This window comes from Canis lupus, chromosome 25 (assembly GCF_003254725.2).
Source record: "Canis lupus dingo isolate Sandy chromosome 25, ASM325472v2, whole genome shotgun sequence".
Lineage (NCBI taxonomy): Eukaryota > Metazoa > Chordata > Mammalia > Carnivora > Canidae > Canis > Canis lupus.
Window position 1 is genome coordinate 7,263,638 of NC_064267.1, and position 12,189 is coordinate 7,275,826.

The 12,189-nt window shown below is 42.0% G+C and overlaps 2 long non-coding RNA genes across 2 annotated transcripts; one reads left to right on the forward strand and one right to left on the reverse strand.

Annotated features, from left to right (window-relative positions):
* Window positions 1-301: 301 nt before the first annotated feature.
* LOC112669427 (uncharacterized) lies at window positions 302-7,984 on the reverse strand. The gene is made up of 3 exons (XR_004817020.2): window positions 5,679-7,984; window positions 4,141-4,227; window positions 302-982 (listed from the first exon to the last, which is right to left on the reverse strand). It is a non-coding gene; the product is annotated as an uncharacterized LOC112669427 (long non-coding RNA).
* Window positions 4,114-11,588, forward strand: LOC118355144 (uncharacterized). Its single transcript, XR_004817019.2, has 3 exons — window positions 4,114-4,253; window positions 5,152-5,266; window positions 10,989-11,588. It is a non-coding gene; the product is annotated as an uncharacterized LOC118355144 (long non-coding RNA).
* Window positions 11,589-12,189: the final 601 nt, after the last annotated feature.

Sequence of the window (12,189 nt, forward strand, 5' to 3'; positions counted from 1 at the left end):
TCATGAATAAATAAATAAAATCTTAAAAAAAAACAAAACCCACCACCTAGAAGTGACCCTGCCCCTAGTCACTCTCTACCATGCCTCTGCTTAATTTCCTTTAACTGTAGGTCACTGTGGCAGAGACTTCTCTCATACTTCCTAAGCAATAGAAATCTGATCTGATTTGACAAGTCAAGATTCCCAGCTAAAAGACTACATTGCTGGGGTGCCCTAGCTAATACGTTCATGTCACCCTGTTTTGCCCTATTATAGTCTGGGTTCCCAAGAAAGCAGAGCCTGAGATAAAGTGGATGTGTCGCTAATTTTTTAGGAAATGCACTCCTAGGGAAGGAGCGGTAAGGGACATGATGTAGGGAAGGAGAGAGAGCCGATATGAAGATGTGTTATGAAGCTGGGCATTGCTGGGCATCAAACACAACTGATCGCTCAATTTCATGAGGCCTATTCCTTTGCCCCAGGTCAGATGGAACCCCACTCCTAGGTGGGGATGGGGAAGCCTTGCAAGGAAAGCTACAGAGCGTAGCCAGGCGGCAAGGTCACACTGTGACGAGTCTATGCAGAGTTGATCCAGTAGCTGAGGACCATGGAGACAGGTGAGACCAGGAGTCTCCTGGAATGTGGTCAGTTCTGGGTGTTAACTTCTGGAAAGGTTTCTTGAAAGATACCCAGACCCTCTTCTTCCCGCCTCTTCCCTGGAATGGAGACACAATGGCTATTGAAGCTCCTTCCACCTTACACCATGAGGCAAGGTTGAGGATGAAAGCCACATGCCAAATGTGAAAGAGCACAAAGTCACAAGGATCCTGGGTTCTTGATGATTCACAGAGCTGCTGTGCATGTGTTAATGTTCATCATCCTCCTACGACAGAGGGAAATAACCCAATCTGCTTAAGTTGCTACTGTCAGGTCTCTGTGAAGGCCAGCAAAATGCAATTCCGAAATGATACAATCACTGTCTGAAAGCATCCTTTTTTTTTTCCTGTGGACAAATAAAATGATACAAGTCCTCTAATAAAGGCAAATATGAAATCATAAACATGAGCTTCTATTTAAGAGGAGAGCTTTAATTAAAGGGAGCCTATGGAGCAAATCACTAGAGCTTAAAGGGCTTTTGTTTATTCTGGACGCTGCGCTATAAAATGCCTTGCTCTGTGCTGATAAGGAAGCTGAATTTATGGCCTAGTGAACTAAACAATTAAAAAAAAACTGTTTGCTAACTAATCAGATTGAGGCAAAGGTCTGAAGGAATATAAATTGGTCTCATCCCTGTTTTCCTTCACAAGTCACAGATTTCTTCTGTGCTAGCTAATGCAAAGAGATAACGGCCCTCTTATAAAATTATTCTACTATAAAGCCTATCTTTACCCAATTAAAATGTATACTTTCTGTGTTTATGAAGGATTAGGTTTGTGAAATATGTTTAATAGTGGAAGTCATGAAGCATGGCTAACGTAGGTTTGGGGATAATGTATGAACTTAACGTAATGTTGATTATTTCCAATAGAACTAGCTTAAAATGAACTCACCAATTTTCTTTTCCATTTCTTGCTTTAAATTGAGTCACTTGTTTTCCACTCAAGACACAAATTCTAGTTGAACTCGGTGTTTGGAGGTGACTATTACTATGTGCTGAATGCCTGCTGCAGTTACTTTAACAAGCTTGAATCAAATAGAATAGCTCTTGACAGGTATGAAACCTAAGCTGATGTGATATTTGATCCTTCCATGCTGCTTGAGCTTCCCCCTACAAGAGCCCTCAGCCCTCGCCACTCTCCATGCCTTTAGCAGCTGTCTCCAGCTGCCACCAGGGGTTTTTCTCTCCACTGCTCCACAGCTCTCATTGCTCAGGGCAATCTCCACCAAGCAATTAACATTTCCATGAAGAATGACACCTACTTGCCATCCCTGACATACGTGTGTGTGTGTGTGTGTGTGTGTGTGTGTTTCCAAGTCATTAAACTATAAATTTAAAGAGGATAAGAATACATCTGTCTCACATCAATAAGAATTGTTTCCTGACCTATGAAAAGAGAGCCCTGCTAACTCCATAGTCCTCAGGAACAGGTTTATGGAAATATATTCAGTATATATTCAGAGTTTTCAATCTCCAGTGGCTACTACTGAGCTCTGCAACCCAGTTCATAGACGGTTCTCATTTTAGTGAGAGTTTCCTTCTCTCCTGGGAAAGGCCAGTCTTACCCTTGTGTTGGGCCAATTCCCAGCCCATTCCTGTCCACTGACTCTCAGTCAGAGTCCAAAACTGCCACAATTTACACAATTCCTAACATATTTGTTAACAAGATCATTCAAAGTATAACGTGCTTATGCATATAATAGCCATGTCCAAACATCTTACTTGTCATGTAAAATATTAACCTGAGAAGCTCAGAATCGAAGTTTATCAATAAGGAAACCATTATAATTTTGGATGCAATATCCAAGAAGCTGAGAGGCCCATAATTTTGTCAAAGCAAAGAATTGTCGTTTAAAATATGGGGACAGATTTCATTTGGGGACTGGCTTTCTGGGATCATGCCCCATAGAGTGTAAAATGTCAATAAATGACCAATGTTGTGAGGCCATCCATCATAGAAGTCCCTAAACATCCTGAAGATATAAAATGTTTCTATTGGGCTTCATTGAGCTTCACTCCCTTGTTGTTGCATTTTTAAGTATTCAACATTTGTCAGGGGAGGGGTGGTCTAACTCATGTGTCCTGGGATCTCTTATAAAGATGGACTCTACTAACCTACAGGCATCTAGCCCTGGATTGGATATAGGGTGTTGGGGAGTCTCTTGGAGTTAATTAGCGTATGACTGTCCCCAGCCCCCAACCTACTTCGTGGCAGTAGATATATCTTTTTTCAAGATATTTTTCACATTTTAAAATGAAATATAGGGACACCTGGGTGGTTCAGTGATTGAGCATCTGCCTTTGGCTCAGGTTGTGATCCCGGGGTCCTGGGATTGAGTTCTGCACCAGGCTTCCTGTAGGGAGCCTGCTTCTCCCTCTGCCTGTGTCTCTGCCTCTGTGTGTGTGTCCCTCATGACTAAATAAATAAAGTCTTTTAAAAATAATAATAAGATGAAATATAAATTGAATACAAATCTCAGGTGACCTATTCCAGTTTTAAGTTCTTGTGTGCTGCTCTAACCTGGAAAGAACTGCTTGTCTTTGAAAGCTTGCACTGAGGGGATGATTACCATGTTGGCCAGGATAAACGTGGATAGGGAAGGGTTTTCCCAAGATATGTTATTCTGTTGAGATTATGAGAGTGCACACACATACACACATACACACACATTACATATATGTTTATATATACCAGCACACCCATACACATATTATAAACAGTTATAACACTATGTATGCGTATTTTACATAAGGGACTCTGTGTGAATATTTGAGATTTTTAGAAATGTCTGAATACAGCCTTTTGGCGTTATTTTTAACATTGGAAAGAGGCATTTGACCCGACTTGAGGGTCCGGTTGGCCCTTCAAGGGGAGAAGGAAAACCTCTCCCTGAATAAGAACCACTCCCAAATCTGCAGATGCTGACCATCTAGTCTTCCTGTGGTGGGACCATCCCTCTCTCTCTCCCAGCAAAGCCCACAGGATGAGCCATTGATTCTTCCTTCCCAGCTGCCTGCGGAGACTCCACCCTGCATGGCCCTCAGGACACTTGGAAGTGCAAAGGGGACCTCACAACACCTAACAGGGGGATGGGAAAGAGTCCACTATCCACATCCTTAAAGCTGACAGGGACAAGAGTGTTCCCCTACCACCCTGCCATTCCCCACCCCCACAACTAGAAAGACAAAAAGCTTCAGTAAAACCCATAATACTAGGTAGTGTGCACTAGGTTCTTATGAAAGCCCAGGATATGAGTTGGGGTATCCAGGTCCTCGCTTTGAGGCCTGAAGCCAACCATGTTCTGAAAAAGAATTCTTACTCCCATTAGTCCTTATATTAACCTTAGACCCGACTGCTGGGAAGCTATGTGTTTCTATGCCAAGCTAATTGGCATTTGGCATGTTCTCACTCTTCTAGCCATGGGATGACTCAGCTAATTATTTCTGATCTGGAAGGTACCCGTTGTCGGGGAGGCCAGGGATCCACAGCCCATACCACTTACCCTGGCTTGACTGGACAAGAGTGAAGGACCTCCTATCCCCTCTGGTGTTGCTGAGATGCTGAGAAATGACGCAGGAGTCACCCCTTCCTTCCCCCAGCAGGAGACAGAGAGAGGTAAACATCACAGTGACCTTTGACTCACTGGGTACCCCTCAGAAGGAAACAGTGCTGCAACATTTATAAATTCTCTTCCTTTCGCAGGAACTGCCTTCGAGTACTCATAATTTATGCATTGTTGTCTTTGCAGACACTTACTTAAATACACTGAGACTGGGAATTAGAGCAGGAGAGGCCACCTCACCTCACCCCACTCCCTTGTCGGCTGAAACCCTGGCTTCCTGCCTTATTTGTTCTTCTCCATAAGAAATTACTCAAGAGGAAGAGTGAATATCAAAACTCCCCCCTTGGGGTGGTTTTAGTACTTTTCAAACTTGACAAATAAAATCGTTAGCAATCCAGGGGAGAGCTTAGCAGTTTTCATGCAACACACTTCACTGATTCATAACAACATTTAGGCTTTACACAGTCCCTGGGACTCTGGAACTGTTTTTAAGCTCTGGGTTGTTGTCATCCCTCAAGGGTCACCTTGCTTTATAAACCAGCAAGTGCCACTGTAGACAGGAAGTGAGTAACAGAAAGAGCTAGTGAGTCAGGAACAGAATTGGGAATGGGGATTTAAAACTCTCGGGCCAGCCCCAGCACAGATTGAGAAGGAAGCGAGTCAGAGTGGTAACTGGGCAGGGGTCTATGTGCATGTGGTTCTTCAGTATTCCTATCATCACTGAGTCCCCAGCAAAACTGTGGTTTTGCCTCTCATATTTCCCCCTGGGAATCAATAAACGCATCCTTTCATTCAACCAACACAAGCTGGGTGCCTCCTCTGCTCCCATTGCTGTGTTAGGGTTGAGGATGTAAGTCTAATGGAAGAGAAAGATAGTCTAATGGAAGAGACAGACGGGAGACACGTGAGGACAAGGCCACAGTGATTCTCAGGTAAGCTCTGTACCTGTAGTCTGTTCACAGCTATGAAAACACAGACTGGAGGAGACTCAGTTCTTCCTTGGGGATAGGAGGGAAAGGCCAGTGAAGATCCTCCAAAGAAGTGACAACTGAACTAATTATGAAAGGTAAGTTAATTGGGTAGAAAAGTGAGGGAAAGGCATGCCTTTGCACACTAAGCAAAGGCAATGTGAGCATTTGAGGCAGGCATGTTGTGCAGGGAGAGCCACTCAGAGGCCAGGAGGGGCTCTGGGGACACAAGACAGTCTCCTAGCATGTGAGTGACAGACAAAGGAGTGAGAATGAAAGAGAAAGAGGGAGGATAATCATAATGCAGAGGGCTGGGAAAAGATCTAGAAGTGAGAAAAAGACATCAAATATAGACTACTCTCTCAAGAAGTTTGGGAAATGGGGTTGGAGATCTTACTAACACACACGTAGCTCAATCCTGATAACTTAACAAAGTAAAAACATCCTTTATCATCTCTTACTATTGAAATAGAATTTAATTTTAGAAGTGCAATTCGTGGAGTAAATTACCAATTTCCATTTTGCAAGAAAATCCATTTCAGAGGATGACCTTGACTCTTACTTTAGGAGGTAAGCCAAGTATGTCCCACAGCTCATTGTTGTCAAAGGAATCTGGGCAAATGATGCATCTGGAAGAGAGAAGAACTGGGCCAGCGTGCCATATTCTCATCAGAATATACTTCACAGACTGGTGTCTTGAGGAGAAAAAAAAATGGTGAACGATGATGTCAGCAGCTAAATTTTGCCATAATTTACAGGAGCTCTCCACAGGCCATTGGACTAATTCAGCTGCTGGAACATACTGGAAATTTCTCCCTGAGGGAGAGACAGAGTAGCTAGCTCAAAACCAGTATGATGTCATAACAATTGCCACCCATCACCCCAGGTGCATAGGGCCTCTAATATACCCAGAGCAAGGGCAAATGAGTAGAAAGTCTTCCATTCTTGCCTGAGGCTTTTCTTCTGTATTCTCTGGCTCATCTTTGGTCCAGAGCTTCCAGCCCCCACCCTCAATTTTTTTCGTATATTTATGAATATACACACATCCTATTTATTTATTTTCCTTTCTCAATTACTTGAAATGGCAACTGCAAAGAGCAAAAATAATCCTACCACTTAAAACACAACTATACAGAACAAAAAGTGAAAACTCCCCTTACAACCCCACCAAGATAATTTATTAAATGATTTATTATTTACTTATCATTTATCTATCCTTTTATTTTTTAATTATTCATGAGAGACACAGAGAGAGAGAGAGGCAGAGACATAGGCAGAGGGAGAAGCAGGCTCCATGCAAGAAGGCTGATGTGGGACTCAATCCCAGGGCTCCAGGATCATGCCCTGAGCCAAAGGCAGACACTGTACCACTGAGCCATCCAGGCATCCCTTATTTATCTTAATTTTTCCTTCACAGATATATATCTTTTCTAACAGACAAAAAAAAGAATCATAGTATAAATTGGACTCCAGTTTACTTTCTTATTTAATATATCTGGACAATATTTTAGAAAATGTTGTATATCTTCCTCTTATTCTGGATGACTGCGTAGTATTCCATAGAACAGCTATATTAAGGTGTTCAACCATTAAGTTAACCATGCCTATTTATTCAGTTTGTTTCAATGTTTTGTGGTTACCTACAATGCAGCAAAAGAGTCTCTATCACACCAATAATAATAAAGTGAAAGGGGGGAGAGCATCTGCATTCAGATTCCATCCTGATTACTTTGACCATCATCAGCATTAGGTGTAGGCAGACATCTGTCTTCTTAAGACAATTTCTTCTCTTGGCTTCTGTGATGACACGCTCCTCCTTATTTTCCTCCTACCCAGCCACTACTTCTCAGTTTCTTTTTCATCAATTATTCATTCACAAATATTTGTCACGTGCCTCCCACCAAGCTAGGCACTCTTCAGGGCACTAAGCATATAGTGGTGAATAAACATAGGGTCCCCACTTTCTCAGAGTTTACTATCATAGGGAAGAGATGGCCGTTGAACATGTCCATACAATGTAGAACAATAGAAAGTAATAAGGGCTATGAAGAGAACTGAAGCAGATCTTAGGAAAGAGAATTGGGGGTGCTCTTTGGATAGAATGATCAAGAAAGGTCCTTGCAAGGAGGTGGCATTTGAGTAGAGTAGGAATCTGAACAAAGCAGTAGATGGAGTTCTGGGATTCTCTAGGAAAGAGTATTTGCAGATAAATTGAATAGCAAGTACAGTAGCCCAGAGAGGAGCATACCCACACATTCAGAGCAAGAAGGCTGATGTGGCAGGAGTTTAGTGAGGAAGGTGGGGTGACTAGAGTGGTCTGTCAGATGGGACTCCTCTAGATTGTAGGAGTGAGCCATGTTGATAGCTTGTTCTAAGGCAGTGGAGGCTGGGCAGTGGTAAGGAGTGGTAGAAATCCATAGGTCCTGCTGATGGTTGGGATGTGGAGTGTGAGAGAAAGGAAAGAGTCACTTGGGTCCTTTGCCAGCCCTCCCCCTTCCACTCTCAGGATGTGGAAGGGGCCATGGACCTCTCCTCTTCTCTACCTATATATTTTCTAGAGGTAATCTCATCTTATCTTGGGCTTTACCTACCACCTATAGGCTGACGATGCCAAGATGATATTCACATGCCTTCTTGATAGTTCCATTGGGATACCCAATAATCTACTTCAGATATAGTATACTCAAACAGAACTCTTGATAACACCAGCCCTTATCCCTAAAAGCTCCTCTCCCAGCCTTCTCCATCTTAGTTTGAGAGACTCCAAATGTATAGTAAGAGCACAGGACTCTGGAGCCAGCCTATCTGGGTGGGTCCTGGCTTGGCCACCTGCTGGTTATCTGATCTTAGACAAGTTGCTTAGTGTCTCTGTGATTTAACTATAGAATGGAGAGGCAATAGTGGAACCTACATCTGGGGGTTGTTATGGATTCAATTACTTATTACCTACAAAGTACTTAGCACAGTGTCTGGCACAGGGTAAAGCCTGGTATAATTGTTTTATATTTATGCCACTGCTCCCAGTTGCCCACCCTCTGAAATCATACTGACACATCACTTACTCGAAAAAGAACAGGAACTGGTCTAGGGTCTAGGAGACAGTAGTATCCCAAGACAGTTGCATCAGACATTTAATTATTATTTGGTTAGGTGAGACAGGGCAATGGAAAAAGCATGTTATTCAGAATCAGATAAGAATTGATTCCAAATCTTACTTCTACCACTTCCAAGCTGGGGATACTTGAAAAGTTACTTAACATTTCTAAGTCTCTATATCCTCATATTTAAATAGGAATAATATTACATGTCCCTCAGGGTACTTGTAAACTTTAAATAGAATAATGCATATAAAGTGTCGGCTCAGTGCCAGATAATAGCTATTATTATTAAGGGATTTGGCTTCCTCAGCCCCGAAGTCATCATGTGGCATCAAAGGAATGAAGCAGTTGATAATAAATTCCCCTCTAGCAGATCCATAGGTCATTTGGGAAAACAAAAATGTAAAAGGCTTTTGTGAGACTTCATGCTGCTGGGGAGAGGGTGCAGCCCCAGATCGTGGATCACTGAGCGGAGAGGAGTATCCTCTGATTACAGGCACCATCTCTCAAGGGTCACCTTTGCAATCAACCCAGACCCCAGGGGTAAAGCATGTTGTGAGCCCATTTCCAACTCTGTCTCCAGTTCTCAAGAGCAGAATAAATCCATTAATGTTTAATATTTAAACAAAAACTTTCCATTATTAATCACTTTAAGCCCCAGTGATGATTATTAAAACATAATGGGGGATAAGGTCTTATATTTAAAGCTTGATTTTTAATTGACTGAGATAGAAATCAGAACTAAAACCAACATTGAACCGCCTTGTTTTCTAGAGCTTGTTCTTCCTGCAGGCCAGAGCCCTGGGGAGATGGCCTAGCTCCTCTGAAAAGCTAGGGCTGCCATCCTTCTCAGTAAATTTCCAGTGGCATGCCCTGGATAAGAGAGTACCCTCAGGGAGACCCAGGCTCTGGGTCACAAGGCCATAGCTAGGATAAGAGATCAGTGATGCTACCCACTCCTGGCCCTAATGCCTAACCCCTCAGCCACAAGGCATCTGGCCCAGCCTGAGGAACCCCAGGTACTGGGCATGTAGAAATAAGCTCATATTTTCACTGCTGGCCACTTGTGGGGAATTTCACCACGTGGATTGATTCTCCCTTATTTACTATGACAACTGGGTCCACAGGCATATCCTGCGGCCAAGGAGGAAGGACCCAGAAGGTGAAGGAGAGAAGGCAAGGGGCCTGCACTCTGCTGCTCCTTGTAGGTTGTAGGAGCTTCCAGACAATTGTGCATTAGGAGCTAAGTGGATTAGTCTACTTGGTAAAATGGGCTAGATAGCTATAAGGGGGAATATCCCTTTAATAATGGCAATCAAAAAAGTATAAAATTCCTAGGAATAAATTTAACAAGAGATGTTCAGGGCCTTTGTGGAGAAAACAATAAAATTCTACTGAAGAACACGTGATATTTGAATAAATGGAACAATAAATTTGATTTTTGAACACATCCTCTATATTGTAAGAAAGTAATTCTCCTGAAATCAAACTGCAAATTCAATGTAAATTCCAAGCAAAAAAAAAAAAAAAAAAAAAAAAAAATTTACAGGGTTTTTTTCCTTTAATACAGAAAAAAATGATATCAAAGTTCTTCTGAAAGAATAAGCATGAATAAATAGCCAAGCAGAATAATGAGTGAATATTTGTCCTACTAGACATTAAAAAATATGATACAAGTATGGAAACTAAGGTATTATACAATTAATACAAAGCTCAGTAGTACAAAATGCAGAAACAGACTCATAAATTAATGAGAATTTGATACAGGGTAAAAGTGAGTGGGGAAAACTGACCTAGTCATTTAGAAAAATAGGCATTGCTACCACCAAAATAATTTCCAGCTGGAGCAAATATCTAAATGTAAAAAGTATATATTTTAGTCAAAATACTGAGACAAAACATAGGTAATCAATTGGTAATCTTAGTATGCAACTTTCTAGGTGGTCACCTAACACTATATATTGGCATAATAAGGTTTTTTTTTTTTTTTTTATGATAGCCACATACAGAGAGAGAGAGAGACAGAGACACAGGCAGAGGGAGAAGCAGGCTCCATGCACCGGGAGCCCGACGTGGGATTCGATCCCGGGTCTCCAGGATCGCACCCTGGGCCAAAGGCAGGCGCCAAACCGCTGCGCCATCCAGGGATCCCGGCATAATAGGTTTTGATCTAGTATTTCCAATCGTGAGAATTTTTGCCAAGGATCTAATGGGTCAAATTCACAGAGAAGTATGTATAAGGTTCTTCATTTACACACTGTTGATAACTGTGAAAATTTGGAAACAACTTAAATATTGGTTACCTAAATTATGATATATCCTACACAGCCAGTTAAAATAATGACACACAACCATGCTGTTACTGTATTTGCTGACTGTCCCAGGGATTTGTGCTTGCTGACGGCCCCAGCAGTGGTTAAGTGTGTGCCTGTTGCTCCATCCTCACCAACACCAGGGGGTGTCATCTACATGCTTACTCTTTAGAGCTGTTTTTTATCTGCTGAATAGGCACATGCCACTGGCCTCAGCTATGCATGGTTTGCCCTTCAGAGTCCTCTAAATATCCCGCAGAAACAACTGATAGTCTAAAGGAGGGAACCTGAGCATCTGATCTGCAGAGCAGAGATACTTCAGGAGGTCCCCGCATCCCCCAGAATTGCAGCCTTAGTGTTGGTATTGCTGTGAATCATTGACCAATGACAGGATATTGCATCCATTGCAGAAGTTGGTGGTATTTCCATCTTCACCTCCAGAGTGAGCTGTGGAAATTGGTTGAATGCAGGCTGGGGAAACTGAAGCGGCTACATAAATGCTGCAATCGTTAAGCTTTGGAGACTGTAACATTCTGCTTGTGGCCTTGGGGCTGGAAGGCCTGCTGGTGCACCTGGTAAGGACTTCACTGTCATCCAACTACAGTAACTCAAGATTAAGGACGTGTTTGGTTTTGATCTTGTTCATATTGAGATTCAGCTGAGGCCGATTACCCCTAAAATTCCCCAGAGAGAACTGGGAAGTAAGAAGGATCTTCAACACCCTCACGGAGTGCTAGAGACAAGACCCTACAAGGGGAACCGCCACGGGGCAACTCAAGATTCATATGCACTGTTGCCATTGGTTGATAGGTGAAGAGGACAGCTGTTTGTGTACTCTGAACAGATTGTCTGGGGAGGAGACTTAGGTAGCTTCACTTCTCAAAAAGATGACTCGGCTTGGAATACAATTAAGAGTGATCATCTCTGAGAGATTTTTCTTGCTTTTTTTATTTTCTTCTTTAACCTGAGTTGCCCTGGCTCACAAAATAAAGATGGCGCTTCCATAATAAGCGTGGTTTAAGTTACTATTCCAAATCTTTGAAGATTAGTTTTCAAACTGTTCAAAATTGTAAATCTACCAGGGACGTTTCTATAGAATCCTGAGGTTATGGCAGTGTGTAAGGAAGTGGTTATTGGTTACAATGGAAGGAGAGAATGTAAACTACCTATGTTTTAGTCAGGCCATACTAGTCCTGCAAAAATAAAACTCAGGAGTAAATTACTGGTGAATAAAAACACAATTATGATCTCTGTGGCACCTTCCCCCATGCTTTATTTTACATTTTTTTCCCATGTGCACTCAGATAAAACAGTCATGGCATGATGGAAAGACAAACTAAAGCCATCTCTTCAGTTAGGTCCAACAACCTCTTCAGTATTCCAGAAATTCTAACAGAAACCCAATAGTAACTACTAAGACAGGAACTCTGGGAAAGAGTATTGGCTTTAGATTCAGGATCTAGATAAAGAGAAAGTTAAAGATTGATGAGAAAGGTACAAAATCGAGCTATGAGTATCATTTCTAAAACTCAACTTTAAAAGAATCAGTTATTCTTTAAGATTCAATTCCTTTAATACAGACTATCATTTTTTTTATTACTTAAAGAAAAT